At 36.8% G+C, this 16,975-nt stretch overlaps 1 pseudogene; it reads left to right on the forward strand.

Annotated features, from left to right (window-relative positions):
* The first annotated feature begins 9,476 nt into the window (after positions 1 to 9,476).
* On the forward strand, positions 9,477 to 10,029 carry LOC140691634 (olfactory receptor 6C2-like; annotated as a pseudogene).
* Positions 10,030 to 16,975: the final 6,946 nt, after the last annotated feature.

Here is a 16,975-nt window from a genome sequence, read left to right on the forward strand (position 1 = left end):
GTACATTTTAGTTATTTGGGATCTTTTAAAAATTAGATTAAATAAAATTTTTATATTGCAATAAGTTTGAGCCTCAGAGAGACCTTCTTATAAAATCCCACCTGGGATTTGGAGGAAAGGGTTCTGAGAAAGAAATCCAGACTACTTACTGCCATAATCTGCCTGAGTCTGGCTATTAACATTTATGATATGACCATGCGTAGGTTTTTTTTTTTCTGTTTTCTGTATTTCTCAAATTTTCTTGATGATTTTTTTTAACAAGAAAAGCTAACTTTCAAACAAGCTAATTTGCTAAACTAATTGTAAATTTGGTCCTTTTTGGTACTTTGGTAGGTTAAGTTCTATTTTAAGACTTTTAAGGGGGGAGTGGATATAGCTCAGTGGTAGAGCACATGCTTAGCATGCACAAATTCCTGGATTCAATCCCCAGTACTTCCACTAAAAAAACAAACAAACAAACAAAAACTTTTCAAAAATGCATGCTATATGGCATTTATAAATGGTTTAGTTTCCATACTACTTACATCCTTTTATGCCTTTATATGAAGTGGAAATCTACCTACAAGTCTTCCTGGTATTTGCAGGCACTCTCTTAACCTGTTTTTCCTGATTTACAACATAGTCATACAGGAAAAATGAAAAGGACAGCTATCCAGCACTAACTGCAAGGGGAAGAATACCTTTCCTGTAAAATACATTGACTGTTGCATAAGTAAAAGCTCTGTAGCATAAGTAAAACCTTTTGTGTATCTTCAAAGAACAAAAAACTGTGTATGTATACAAGTATATATAATATATTGGGTGTATCTATTTAAGGTTAAGTTTAGAATGAGATGTGCAAACTTAACAATTGTTACCACTGAGGAAGGAGTGAGGTAGAAGTGGGCAGGACCATGGTACAGTCGGTTTTTACTTCATATAGTTCCACATTGTTGAAAATTTTAAAACAAATATATTACTTATTTACTTTTTAAATAAGTGATTACTTTTGTAATAATCAATCTGAAAATTTTTAAAAAATTTCAGACAAATTCTCATGCTTATGCGGTTCATGGCTGCCACTTTCTCTTAGAGTAAAAGAATTATTACTCAGGATAAAGAGCTTTCAAAGGACACTTTAGAAAAGGACAAGGTAAACTGGAAGGTGGGGCTCAAGGACTTTGACACGGATTAGATATTATCAGACTGAGAACTTGAATTACAGTTAAAGAAAGAAGACAAATTCAAGAATTCCTAGGCACAGCTGGAGGAGGGGGTGGGATGCTCAAGATGGAACCTGCGATGAACAAAAACACTAAAGTGGCAGCACAAAAAAGGGCTTAAAATTCAGGAAAGGAAAGTATTTCCACTTCCAAATGCACCCTTAATTCTAACCGCAACTTGATGTGGGATTCTGGATAAATCACAATCTCTCTGAGGTGTGGGAATCAGGGAGGCACAGTAGATGAATATATCATTATAACTGTATAACTATATACACTGTCTAATGCCCAACCTTTAAGCCCCTTTAATGAAACAATTGGGGGAAATGTGATTATAAGGATTTATTCATTTTTTAGATGTAATAGTCTTTAAAAGAAACATTATCTTTTAGCAATACACAATGAAATATATATGGTAAAAAAACAAACAAACAAACAAAAACCAAGAAGGAAAACCCCAAACCCAGAGCTGCATAGTTAAGACAGACCTCAATGCAGAATTTGGCTCGATTTTCTCTGGATTAGGGTTTGCATGTTCCATTTTGGTTTTTTCAGTCCTTTAAAAAAAAACACTTGCAATCACCATCACCATGTAACAGTTTACTGGAGGTCCTAGCCAGTGCAGTAAAGGAAAGGCGGACGGGGAGGGGAAAGCTACAAGGGTTAGGAAGAAACAAACTGTCACTAATTGCCAGTGATATGACTATACCTTAAAGACATCAGAAAACATGAGAATTAGTAAGAATTAAACAAGGAGATGAATTTTTAAAAAACCAATCAAAATTGAATTTCAAAATATACTAGCAGATAGAATATTAAATTTTAAAATAAAAATAGCATTAAAAAATACCTAGAAAAGAAAGAAGACAAAAGTCAATGGGAAAGACTAAAGACATTTAAAAAGACCCAAATATATGGAGAAGTATACCATGTTCATGAACTGAAAGATTCAAACTGATCTATAGACTTAATAAAATGCCAATCAAAAATCCAACAGGGACTTACACCATATTGTACATTAACTATACTTTAATTAAAAAAAAAAAGAAAAAGAAGAAACAACAAACTTTTTTTGTGGCAAACTCTGCTAAAATTTACATGATAATATTAAAAAGGCCCAGGAATAGTCGAGATATTCTTAAAGATAAGATGAACAGACTTCCTTTACCATGTACTGAGAATGTTTATAGTTATAGTGACTAAAACAGAGTGCTCTTGGCATAAAGCTAGAAAAATAACCAAGAGTAAAGAATAGGGAATCTAGAAATAGACCCTTCTTTATATATGACCCTTGATACATATCAAATGTGGCTCTATAATAGTGGGTAAAAAATTATTTTCTTAGTAACCAGCATTGAGACAACCACCTGTCTACACGGAAAAAAACCTAAATACACCCTAATCCATACAGACACACAAAAATCACTCTGATGATTATAGACCTGAATGTGAAAGGCAAATAAAGCTCTTACAAAATAACGGGAAAATATCTTCATGACCTCAGGCTAGGGGGATTTTTCTTAATCAAGACACAAACAGCATTAACCATAAAACAAGATTAATGCACAGGACCACATTACAATTAAGAACATTTGTGACTGGGTCACGAGGATGGATCCCTTGTGAATGGGACTAGTGCCCTTATAACAGGAACGCCAGCGCTCCTTAGAGGACACAGCAGACTATGACCCAGAAACAGCCTTTCCTTACCAGACATGGACTCTGCCCGTCCCTTGGTCTTAGACTGCCAGCCTCTAGGACTGTGAGAGATCACCGTCTGTTGTCAAAGCCACCCAGTCTATGGTGCTTTTGTTATAGCAGTCCAAACAGAGTAAGATGGAGAGTGAAACACAACCCACAGAATAAAAAATATTTACAAAACGTGTAACCAACTGAAAGCTTGCATATGGAAAATAACTTGTAAAAATCCCTAACATAGACATGCCAACAGACAGAAAAAAAAAAACCCAAAAAACAACAAAAAACAAAACAAAACAAAAAACCAGCAAATGACTTAAATAAGTACTTTAGAAAATTCTTTCAAATAGCCAGTTAGCATGAAAAGATGCCCAATCTCTTTGGCCACCAAGGAAATGCAAATTAAAACCTCCATCAGAATCCATCACAAAGCCAGCAGACAGACAAAATGAAAAGTGGGACATCAGGTGCTTGGTGACTGTGGAGCAAGGGAAGCTCACACATGCTCATCTGAGTATAAACTGGATGCCACTACGGAAAACACAGCCTATGACCCAGCAATTCCCCAATGAAGGGGTGGGCCCTTCCCTACCACCCTGGGCCCACCCTACCACCCTGCCACCCTACCGCCCTACAAATGGCCAATAGGCACAGGAAAAAATGCTCAGCATTGCTAGTTGTCAGAGACATGCAGATCAAAACTGCAATGAGATATCACCTTACTCCAGCCAGAATGACCACCATTGAGATGTCTACGAATGATACATTCTGGAGAGGGTGTTAAGAAAAGGGAACCCTCGTACACTGCTGGTGGGAGTGCAGATTGATGCAGCCATGATGGAAGACAGTATGGAGGTTCCTTCAGAAACTGAAAATAGACCTACCATGTGATCCAGCAATCCCACTCCTGGGCATATATCCAGAGGGAAATAAAATTCAAAAAGACACATGCACCCCAGTGCTCATAGAAGCACTATTTACCATTGCCAAGACATGGAAACAACCCAAATGTCCATCAACAGGTCACTGGATAAGAAGATGTGGTATATATATACAATGGAACACTACTCAGCCATACAAAAAGAAAATAATGCCATCTGCAGCAATACAGATGGACCTGAAGATTGTCACTCTAAGGGAAGTGGACGGGAAAGAAAGAAAAATGCCATATGACTCTAAAAAATAATAACAATAATAAGGCCACCAATGGACTAATTATCATTTTGATTTCTTAAATATGTGTAACCACTGTGTCCTGTAGCCTCAGACATTGGCTGTGCTGTGGCACACTAGGCCTGATCTCCCACTGGTGGCAGTCGCCATGGTGGAGCCCAGAATTCCCCACCCCACCCGCAGAGTAAGGGGTGAGGGTATAAGCTCCAGGTAGGGTGCACTCTGAGTGAGGGGGTATCCCGCGATGAAGTGGGGACAGGCTGAGGGGTGTTGGGGACCACCCGGCTGGCCCTCAAGCCATGGCCAGCTCCCGGAAGGCGAGTGTGGTGCGGCAGTGGCCCCAGTGGCTACTGAGGTGGGATGAGGGCTGCCCAGTGCAAGCCCCTGGATTTGTTCCCTATTCCACCACGGCCTGGACTGGGGTGGCCTCTGCTTCTCCATGTGCGCTGCGGTGCATGTGTCGCAGCCAGCCTGCACCTGGGAGGTGGAGGCGGTGATATCCGCCGCGGCAGCTGGGAGAGGGGTCTGGTCCCATCTCCCCCACAGCCTGGCCTGGGGACGGCCAATAAAGCCCCAGGTTTGCAGGACCCAGGTTACAGGTCGGTCCGCTCCTGGGAGGCGGGCGCGGTGTGCTGGGGCGGCGGCAGCGACAGCGGGAAATGGTAGCAAACCCCCGCGCTCTCCCCAGGCAGCCCCAATCCCGCCATCGCTGCCGCTGCCACTCCCTGACAGCACAGCGCCCACCTTCCAGGAGCAGGCTGACCTGTAACCTGAGCTCCACGAACTTGGGGAAGCAGAGGCCAAGCCTAGGACAGGCCATGGGGGAGTTTGAAGCAAATCCACAGGCTGACATGCGCAGAACCCTAAACCCTGCCACTGCCTCTGCTGTCACCGACCACACAGCGCCCGCCTCCCGAGCGGAGGCTCACCTGGGGACGTGCCAGGGGCAGCAGAGACTGCCCCCAGGCCAAGCTGAAGGGGAGATGGGGACAAATCGACTAGTTTGCCAGGGGGCAGCACCCCTCTCCCCGCCAGTGTCCCAGATTCAGGGGACACATTTTCCCAGGTCAGTTGGCTCCTGGGAGACAGGCGCGGTGCAGTTAGAGCTCGGCGGCGGGGAGGGGGTTGACTTGCTCCCATATCCCCTGGGGCCTGTCCTAGGGGCGGCCTCTGCTGCCCTAGGCTCACAGGAAGCATGTCTTCATGTCAGCCTGCTCCTGGGAGCAGGGCGCAGTGTGGTCAGGGGGCAGCGTCAGCAGCGGGAAAGGACTTTAGGAGGACTGGGCTCCATGGCTTACTCTCCTTTCATCCCTTGCTTCCTCAGTTGGTGGCTGTAGCCACTTTTCTATTATAAATTATTCCCAGATAGTGAACATAGGTTTCTGTGTTACACAGAAGAAACTTTCTTTAAAATCTATTTTATAACTAGTGGCTAATATTTGTAAATCTCAAACTCCCAAATTTATCTCTTCCCACCCCCTTTCCCTGGTAATCATGATTGCTCACTAAGTCTGCAAATCTGTTTCTGTTTTGTAGATGAGTTCATAGTGTCTTGTTTTTTTTTTTTTTTTTTGATTGCACATATGAGTGATGTCATATGGTATTTTTCTCTTTCTGGCTCACTTCACTGAGAATGACGATCTGTAGTTCCAACCATATTGCTGCAAATGGCACTATTTTATCTTTTTATGGAAGAGTAGTATTCCATTATATAAATATACCACATCTTAATCCAGTCATCTGTTTCATTTAGGTTGCTTCCATGTCTTGGCTGTTCTATATAGTGGTGCTATGAATATTGGGGTGCATGTGTCTTTTCACATTGCTGTTTCCTCTGAATATATACCCAGAAGTGGGATTCCTGGATCACAGGGTAAGTCTATTTTTAGTTTTTTGAGGAAATTCCATACTGTTTTTGATAATGGCTACACCAAACTACTTTCCTACCAACAGTGTGAGAGGGTTCCATTTTCTCCACACCCTCACACACACTTCTCAATGATGGTCATTCTGGCTGGTGTAATGTGATACCTCATTGCAGTTTTGATCTGCATGTCTCTGACAAGTAGCGATGCTGAGCATTTTTTCCTGTGCCTGTTGGCCATTTGTGTGTCTTCCTTGGAGAATTGCTTGTTTAGGTCTTGTGCCCAGTTTTGGATGGGGATGCTTGTTTCCTTGGTATTAAGGCATATGTGCTGGTTGTATGCTTTGGAAATTAGTCTCCTGTCAGTCACATCATTTGCAAAGATTTTTCTCCCATTGTGTAGGTTGTCTTTTCATTATGTTGATGGTATCCTTAGTTGTGCAAAAGCTTGTGAGTTTAATGGGATCCCATTTGTTTATTTTTGCTTTTATTTCCAATACTCCATGAGCTGGTTCAAAAAAATACATGGCTGTAATGTCCACCCGCGAGTGTTGTGCCTGTGTTTTCCTCTAGGAGTTTTACGGTATCTGGTCTTATGTTGAGGTCTCTCATCCATGTTGAGTTTAGTTTTGTACGTGCTGTCAGAGAATGTTCTAATTTCAGTCTTTTACAGGTAGCTGTCCAGTTTTCCCAGCACCACTTATTGAAGAGACTGTCTTTCCTCCGTTGTATATTCTTGCCTCTTTTATCATCGATTAATTAAGCATACGTGTGTGAGTTTATTTCCAGACTTTGTGTCCTGTTCCACTGATCCCATGTGTCTCTTTTTGGACCAATACCATGCTGTTTTGATTGTAGCTCTGTAGTACTGTGTGAAGTCTGGGAGGCTTATTTCTCCAGCTTCATTCTTTTTCTTCAGGAATGCTTTGGTCATTCTGGGACTTCTGTGATTCCATGTAAATTTTAGGATGCTTTGTTGTAGTTCTGTGAAAAATGTCCTGGGTAATTTGATAGGGATCACATTAAATCTGTAGCTTGCTTTGGGCAGTGTGGCCATTGGAACATGATTAATTCTTCCAGTGCAAGAATATGGGGTGTCTTTCCATTTCTTGAAGTCCTCTTTAATTTCCGTCACCAGGGTTTTGTAGGTCTCTGCGTAGGAGTCTTTCACTTCCTGGGTCCAATGTATTCCTAAATGTTGTCTTGTTTTGGATGCCATTTTAACAGGGATTATTACTTTCGTGTCAAGAAATGCCACTGATTTCTGTGCGTTGTTGTTGTGTCCTGCTACCTTGCCAAATTCTTTCCTCAGCTCTAGTCAATTTTTTTCCTGTGAAGCCCTTTAGGGTTTTCTATGTATAATATCATGTCATCCAGATATAGAGAGTTTTAGCTCTTCTTTTCCAATGTGGATCCCACTTCTTTCTTGTTCTTGCCCAATTGCTCTATGAGGACTTCCAATACTCTGTTGAGTAGAAGTGGTGAGCGTGGGCATCGTTGTCTTTTTCCCAATTTTAGCAGACAGGCTTCCGGCTTTTCTTGGTGGAGTATTCTGCTGGCTGTAGGTTTGTCACAAATTGCTTTGATTCTGTTGGAGATGTGTTCCCTCTATACCCAGTTTGGTAATACGGTGGGTTCAGTGTGGTCAGGGGGCTTGGGAGGTGGTGGCAGTAGCAGCTGCAGGAGGAGGGGGGCTGCCCCTTGGGAGCCATTCATTTGCTCCCATCTCTCCCACAGCGTGACCTGGGGGTGGCCTCTGCTTCTAAGTACAGTTAGGTCCCATTAGTTTATTTGTGCTCTTATTTCTGTTGCTTGGGTAGACTGCCTTAGGGGAACACTGCTGAGGTGTATGTCAGATAATGTTTTGCCTATGTTTTCTTCTAAGAGGTTTCTAGTATCTTATCTTATGTTTAAGTAGTTAAGCCATTTTGAATGTATTTTTGGGTATGGTGTGAGGGGGTAGTCTAACTTCACTGATTTACATGCAGTGGTCAAATTTTCCCTATACCATTTTCTGAAGTCAGTGTCTTTATTCCATCGTATGTTTTTGCTTCCTTTGTCAAAAATTAGTTGACCAAAGGTCTGTCGGTTTACCTCTGGGCTCTCTATTCTGTTCCCTTGATCCATATGTCTGTTTTTGTACTAATACCATGTATGACTGTAGCTCTGTAGTATTGTCTGAAGTCTGGGAGGGTTATTCCTCCAGCTTTGGTCTTCTTCTTCAATAATGCTTTGGTAATTCTGGGTCTTTTGTGATTGCATATAAATTTTAGGATGGTTTGTTGCAGTTTTGTGAAAAATGTCCTGGGTGATATGATAAGGTTTGCATTAAATCTGTAGATTGCTTTGGGTAAGATGGCCATTTTAACAATATTAATTCTTCCAGTCCAAGAGCATGGCTTGTCCTTCCATTTCTTTAAGTCATCTTTAATTTTCTTACAATGTTTTGTAGTTCTCTACGTATAAGTCTTTCATTTGCTTTGCCAGATTTATTCCTAAGTATGTTATTTGGGGGATGCAATTTTAAAAGGGATTATTTCTTTACTTTCCTTTTCTGGTAGTTTATTGTTAGTGCAAAGAAATGCAACTGAATTGTATGTTAATCTTGCATCCTGCTACCTTGCTGAATTCTTTTATCAGCTCTAGAAGTTTTTGTTGGAGCCTTTAGGGTTTTCTATATATAGTATCCTGTTATCCACATATAGTGACAATTTTACCTCTTCTCTTCCAATTTGGATCCCTTTTATTTCTTTTTCTTGTCTAATTGCTATGGCTAGGACTTCCAATACTATATTGAATGGAAGTGGTGAGTGTGAACATCCTTGTTCCGGATTTTAGCACAAAGTCTTTCAAGTTTTCACTATTGAACATATTATGCTGGCTGTAGGTTCATCATAAATAGCTTTTTATATGTTGAGATATGTTCCCACTATACCCACTTTGGTTAGATTTTTATCATAAGTGGGTGTTGAATTTTATTCAGTGCTTTTTCTGCATCTACTTTCAACCCAATCCAAAAATGGGCAGAAGACCTAAATAAGCAGCTCTCCAATTAAGACATGCAAATGGCCAATAGGCACATGAAAACATGCTCAGTATTGCTAATTATCAGAGAAATGCAAATCAAAACTACAATAAGGTATCACCTCACACCGATCAGAAATGGCCATCATTCAAAAGTCCACAAATGATAAATGGTGGAGAGTCTGTGGAGAAAAGGGGATCCTCCTACACTGGTGGGAATGTAATTTGGTACAGCCATTATGGAAAATAGTACAGAGATTCCTCAAAAATCTAAAAATAGACTTACCAGATTATCCAGCAGTCCCACTCCTGGGTATATATCCAGACAGAACCTTCATTCAAAAGACACATGCACCCCAATGTTCATAGCAGCACTATATACAATATCCAAGACATGGAAACAACCTAAATGTCCATTGACAAATGACTGTATAAATAAGTTGTTGTATATTTATACAGTGGAATACTACTCAGCCATAGAAGAAAATAAAATAATGCCATTTGTAGCTACATGGATGAATAGTAGAGTTTGCCAGAGACTTGTTTTTTGCTCTTGGTTGGCTGGAATGTTGCTCATAACCTTCCCACTTAGTCTGGGGCTAAATCTGAAATTCTGTGAGTCAAATTGATCACCTTCTCTGTGATGATTTCCCCCTCCTCAAATATCATGTTCAGACACATGGTTCATCAAGCAAATTGTTGTAATCTGTGCTTTGCCAACCCTCACTTTACTCTTATGTGTGTAATTCTATCCTATGCTTAAATCATCAAGACAATTTTAGGACTTCCATGTGCCCAGCAAAGAAAAAAGGCCTTTTCCACCTGTCTTCCCACATGACTGTGGTTTCCATCATGGTGGTGCGTACATGTTCATCCACATAATTCCTACAGCCAAGGAAGAAGTGACTATTAATAAAGTGGTCTCACTACTCATTTCTTCCATTTCACCTGTTAGATCCATTTATTTATACACCGAGAAATAAACAAGTGAAGAAAGTCATCAATGACTCAATCAGAAGCACTGCATCATTCTTAAGGAAGTCAAATAAAATAGCGGTCAGTAAATGAAGTTAAAATAAAAGGTTAATGGCTACTAACCTTTCTACTGAAGCTTATAATTGTCCATCTTTAATAATCTATATTTCAGTTGTTATGTTTTTCTCTTCCTCTTTAGATTTACTTTACACTGCACCTTAATCAACTCAATTTATTTCCTCTGGTTTTTACTCAAATTCTTAAAGGAGATCTGTCTCAGTGAACAAAGTGAAAGAATATTTACTATCATTTATTTATACATAAATACAACCCCATATAATTAAATTTCATGGTATAATAAAGATCATTCTTTAGTTCTCCATAAAACTGGCAGCATGATACTGCTGATTACTGTATGCAGATTTGCAAAATTTTTTTTTAAATTCAAGTAAGAATTGAAACTGTATAATAAAGTACTGAGTAGGATGATTGAAGACATGACGTCATAATGCAAGGAACAATTGAGAAAGACAATAATAACATTTCTAATATTCTAGTAAAATTCATTCAAAACAAAAAACTATTCTGGGTGAAATCTGACAAATACTCTTTGGAATATAGCTAAGAGAGAAGGTTAAAATATCGGCAATCACAAGGTATCAGAGATACAGAACAATCAGAAATGAAGAAAAATAAACCTATGTATAACCCTTGGATTTCCAGGAAAGCACTAAATGGAGGTTGGAGAGGGCCAAGTTCTGGGATTATGAGTTAGAGGCTTGGGTTTAAAAGCCCACATGGAGATGAGAGATGAAGTGTCAGGGTCCAAGTGGTGACAGTACACGGGACTGACATAATAGTATAAAATCAAGACTTTCAAAATGGGATTTAAGAGAAAAAAGTCGCCACCCTCATAAAAGGAAAACAATTTTCTCTTAGAAATTCTTCTGTCTCTTCTTGACTTATGAGCTACAAATGTGGACATGGGGATCATTAATATGTTCCTCTTTCTATCCAAGAGAGAGATTTCACAGCCCAAATTCTATATTTACTAATACTATGTATGAAAAATTATGTAGTGAATCCAAATTAATCTTTGAAAGCTTACAATTACCTATGCCACGAGATAGAGACACTTCGTAACAATTCACCTAAAGCACAAAAAAGCTATACTCAGAAGAAATCAAAGAATTTTTTATCCAAACATAAATTCATTATTTTTGAAAACTAAACTGAACAAAAAATAAAACAACTCCTGCTCAATATAAAATTTTGTAAGCCATGAAAGTAATCCAAAGCATGTACAACATGAATTTTAGATAAAAAATGAATAAAATTTAAATGATAAATAAATCTAAAAGTTGATTCTTTAAAAACTTTCATGAAAATTGATGTTTCTCAGAAACATGAATGAATACAAAACAGCAAAATGTGTAAGGTTACCAATCTTAAAATATAAATACTGAAGCAGTATGAATTAGAATAACTTGATAGATGAACTATAGCAATCCCACAACAAAAATGAAATATATATGAAGACTCAAAGTTCATGAAAAAAGATTTAGCAAAACAGAATTTCAAAAATTAATTCAAGGTGTGGAAAACAAATATACCGATCTCCATAAAATATTAAGGAAGGCAAATAAAAATAATTTCTGAAGAAATGAAAGGACCAAATTAGTATAAAACTAACCATGGTAAAACACTAGAAAATCTCATTACGATTTCAACTATGCAAACAATTAAAGAAAAAAACTCTCCCCATGGAATTTTATGAAAATGTCTTAATATTTGAAAAAATCTGATGAAGACATTATAAGATAAATGATTAAACAAATTCACTGCTGAATGTATGTAGGCTATTTCAAATAGAATCTAAAAAAGTCAAAAACTATACTATGATCAAGATTAATCTAAATAATACAAGAGTGGAGATAGATGATAGTGATATAGAGAAATGTATACGGATACAGAAACATATGTACACATACACATATATATGAAAAATAACTAGTTTTGTTATAACAACAAAATAAAGGAAGTTTATACATGGATTTTGATTAATTAAATGATCACTGGAAGAAAAAAAATCAAAAATCTCTCCTAACAAATTTAAAGTAAAATAAGAATATGATGAACTAATAAACAAGATTAAAATTTCTAAAGAAATAAAAATACAGAATTTTATAGTGTCTTCTGTTCTTCTTAATTTAAATCAAGAAACAAATGAGGGGGGAAAAATGAGGATACTCACTTTCATCATTGATATTCAAAATTTCATTGCCATCTTGAAAATGCCATAACATGAACAATAAAATGGTTGGATTATCAGAATGAAGCTATGAAACTAGTGTCGGTAGAAATTATGAAAGCCATATTTTTTTCAAGTTTTTACATCTTTGAAGGGTAGATATGCCTTCTTAATATTGTGCATATTTTAATCTCACTAACATTTCTCATAAAGACACCTATAAGTCCTTGAAATAATGACATGCACTTAGAGTCAGTAAAACATATTTCCTTCCTGATAACATTACTATGTACCTAGAAAACAACAAAATCTAATAGGAAACTAATAAGACTTAACAAGAACATTTAGTAACTTTGATAAAGAAAGAATATATTCAAACAAATCAATTGACAATATTTTAGTTAACAATAAGATCCTGGAAATCAAAACAATCATTATGACTGCCAAGGAATATATCCCATTATGGGTTCAATGTATTACATCATAAAAATACCAATTTCCTCACTATTAATATGTAAATTTGACAGAATTCCAATTAGAAACAGCTTATTGCATAAACTACCACTAAATTAGTATGGAAGAATTAAATCTCATGAATGTAAAACACATACATGAAAAATAAAAATTAGCAAATAAAAACTTACTTTATACAATATCAAAACATATTATAGATCAATGAAATCAAATTAATATGGTATTGGCATAAGAAAAAATAAAATGTTTAGTAGAACACTTCAGATCATGAAAATATAGACTAACAGCTTTTAATTTTATATAAAGTTTTATTTTGCTTCTTATATAAAAGTGGGCTATTTTTAGTTCATTAGGAAAATCATGGTTCAGTTAATAATTACTTCAGTCAGAAAAGCAATACCAAATCAAAATGTTTTATCTTTCATCCACACAGCAAATAGGTTACACTCTAAATGGTTTAAAATTTTAAGTACAAAAATAAACCAGTAAAAACTGATTAGAAAATACATGAAGTGACAGTAATGTACAGGAATAAGAAATTTTCTTACTTAAGAATTTAAAGGTAGACAGTGACAAAAGAAAGGGCACCTGTCTGAGTATTTATGTAGTAACCATTTTGACTAGCAAAAGATAACACTAAAAAATTCATGTCAGATAATAATGTTGAAAGTAAATGTATACACCGACAAACAAAAAGATGATTTCTCAAGAATACAAAGAGCTCTTATAAGTGAATAATAAAAGTGAAAAAAACAATAAAAATAAGCGAAAAACAGAAATGAGCAATTTTGAGGATATTAAATCCCATTTCATAAGTTATGATTGTCAACTGCTCTTAAAATCAGTCTAATGTCAAAAAATTTATACTGAGGTAGAAATTTATACCAATCAAACTGCCAGTTTTAAAAGCAAAAGGCTACTTTCCTATAGTGCGTGGAAATTTAAATTACTAAAGATTTATACAAGCAATCAGAAAATTTCCAATTTGAAAGTATACTCTGACATTTCAACTCAATTCTGCAACTCTATCTCATTGCAATTAAGCACCATTTCTGAAAGGATAGACAGTATTAAAATCATAGTATAAAAAAAAAAGAGTACAGAATGTAGCATTTCTGGTAACAAAAAAAATAAAACTCAAAGCAAAAAACCCCACCAATTAATGGAATGCCGTGCACATAATAAACCTAAATCTATTAAAGTTACATCTGGAGTATATTAGAGTTTGATCTGGAGTAACTTCTGTGAATATTTTTTTCCAAAAGAGGGAAAAGGTGGAAAAGTAAATTTAATATAATCAAGTTTTCATAATGGAAATCTTGGCAAAAACCCTTCAATGTGTGTATCTATTATATGTGCACATATATGTATGCTGATAGATATATGTGTACAAAATACATGTATGTGTAAACATGTTTTAATTAATCTTTACCTATTTATTCATATCAAGATTTTAGCATTAATAAAATTTATGATGTTTACCAGGGAAACTAAACTAAAAAAATTCTAAAAACTAAATAAATAAAGCAAAACAAAACAAGCAAACCAAAATATACCCTCCTGGTGAAACAGTTGTTGGAAGGGCTGGAACTGGGGGGGCAAGAGAGGAGCCTAGAAGACCTCACTGTGTAATAGCATAATGTTGGCAGGACCAGGTTGTTCACGGCCTGCACATTTCAAAGAAAGACCTGTGTAAGACTGGCCCTTGATGACCTGCTGGGAGATAACCTCTGAGCCCTTGGGATATTCTGCCTGATCAGAGTGGTTTTTCATCATCTGAGGCTCTGGCCATCCTCTATCAGTCTGGCCCCTGGGAGACTGGAGACTATGTAGCCCTGGTCAGTCCCGGGGGCCCTGCAGACTTGTGTGACCAACCACCAGTAAGACCCCTGGGCCCGAAGGCTCAGGGGAGCTTCCCAACCAACTGGACTTTGCACATGCAGGCACACATTGTTGCTGGAGAATTAAGGTCTTCCCTATGTGATTTCACTGTGAGGGGACTCCTGAGAGCTTGTGCCTGATTTCTCCTGGACCTCATCCATTGGATGGTTGTCCCCATTTCCTAGCTCATTGTCAGGCAGCGGCTACTCTCCACTCTGAGAGGGGGAGTGCCTCGTGACCTCCTCTGACATCAGAGCCAGAAACAGACAGTCTTCATGTCAAGTCTTACATGTTTCAAATTGCTTTCACCAGTAGATGCCTCCATCCTTTTCAATGGTTCATTTGATTAAGTAAGGCTCAGCAAAGATAATTTCCTTGTCTTAAAGTCAACTATTTTGACCCTTACTATGTATGCAAAATCCCTCTACAAATAGCACTTGTAATCTTTGTGACTGAAGGCAATAGAAAGTGTGTGTTCATCACATCCTTGGAGTTCAATTATTTCCAAATTAATGTATAGATTCAAGTCATTCTTTTTTTAAATTTTTTTATTGATTTATAATCATTTTACAATGTTGTGTTGATTCAAGTCAGTCTTAATCAAAATTCAAGCAAAATTTTTTGGTGAAAATATTGTGCACTTGAGTATAAAATTATCCTGGAAATTGAAAAGGCCTAGAATAACCAAGTCAACCCTGAAAAAGAACACAGCTATACTGCCTACCTTATTCAAACACAAAGAAAGCTAAATAATCAAGACAGCATGATATTGATGTAAAGTTACAGAAATGGGTGAGTGAAAAAGAACTAAGAATCTAGAAGTAAACCCTTATGTTTATGGTCAATTGATTTTTGAAAGAAATGCAAAAAGCAATTATTGGATAGCCATATTTGTAATGAACTTTGATATGTATCTTATAGTATTTACAAATAAATTTACAAAAACTAACTCAAAGTGAGTCACAGACCTATACATAAAATAAACTGTAATACTTCTAGGAGAAACATATGAAGAAAATTGTTGTTCAATTAAGCAAAGACTTTCAGATAAAACAGTAAATACCTGATGCATTTTTTAAAATGATGAAATGCCATTCACAAAAACTAAAAATTTCTCCTCTTAGAAAGACACTATTAAGAATATGACTAGCCATAAACTGGGAGAAAATAATTTTGAATCACATATCTGACAAAAGTCTTGTTCCCAGACTATATAAAGAATTATCAAAACTCAGTAACACATATTTCACCAAGGAAGATAAACAGATAGCAACACACAAATGATTTTCCACATAATTAGCTTGAGATATATGAAAATTACAATCATAAAGGGAAAACACTACATACTTACTAGCCAACATTATTAATAGTGAATAATTGGGAAATTATATGATATGATAAATTAAGATATGTTTAAATTTAAAAAAGTTTATCTTTTTATTGTCATGAAATATACATAACAAAATACACAATTTTGATCATTTTTTAAGTGTAAAATTCAACAGAATTAATACACTCATTTTGTTGTACAACTACAAAAGCTTGTTTTGTATCCGATTATCAGATGTGGTTGCAAATTTTTATGTAATCATGAGAAACACTTACAGTCTACATATTTACAGAAAAGAGTATCTGGAAAGATAAGGCCTCTAATGTAAGCAGTCACCTTGGATAGTGTTATAAACTACTACTTTTTCTTACCTGATTGAAATTCTCCACTAATAATAAACATTCATATAATAAAGGATTTTATTCAAATATTAAAGAATTACAATATTCAAAATATCTTACTATATGTGAGGTTTTTTTAATGAGCTGTGTAATTGAAATGCTACAGCTGTCCTCCTGACTTGTGTCAAACGCTGCTGTAACATCCTCCTGTCTCAAGGACCCAGTCCCCACTGACGACTGCTTTACTTGTGTCTGTGCCACACTTCGTTACCCAGGAAATTAAGTAATGGTTCTTGACTGCAGGTCAGTAGGGACTGTTTCTTTTTTTCACTTAGTGGCATTTTTGGCAAATTAAAGAGAAAAGTCACATTGCACATTGGAAAAGCATGTCTCTGTGTCCTGATGGTTTAAAATGCATCTCCTCCACCCAGTGGGGAGACTTCCTCAGCCCTTAATATGATTTATTTTTGTTTTAGTGATGGAGAAAACAAGAAAATATTTGAATATTTATAATAGCACTAAGCGCAGGATATGCAAATCTTCCCAATTTGTTGGAGATGCTGAACAAAGGGAGATCTATGTATTCCCAGACAAGCCCTGAATGTGAAGATACAAATACCTTTATTAAAACATGACTTTAACATTGTAATTTTAAATTTGCTGTGTTTAAACAACCATTAGAAGCTCTGATTTATTAACAGAGGAGTAAGCATGATAAAGTTTGTCTCTTTGATTGTAATTGCCTTTGTAGGATCTAGGTTA

The sequence above is a fragment of the Vicugna pacos genome, chromosome 36, assembly GCF_048564905.1.
Source record: "Vicugna pacos chromosome 36, VicPac4, whole genome shotgun sequence".
Lineage (NCBI taxonomy): Eukaryota > Metazoa > Chordata > Mammalia > Artiodactyla > Camelidae > Vicugna > Vicugna pacos.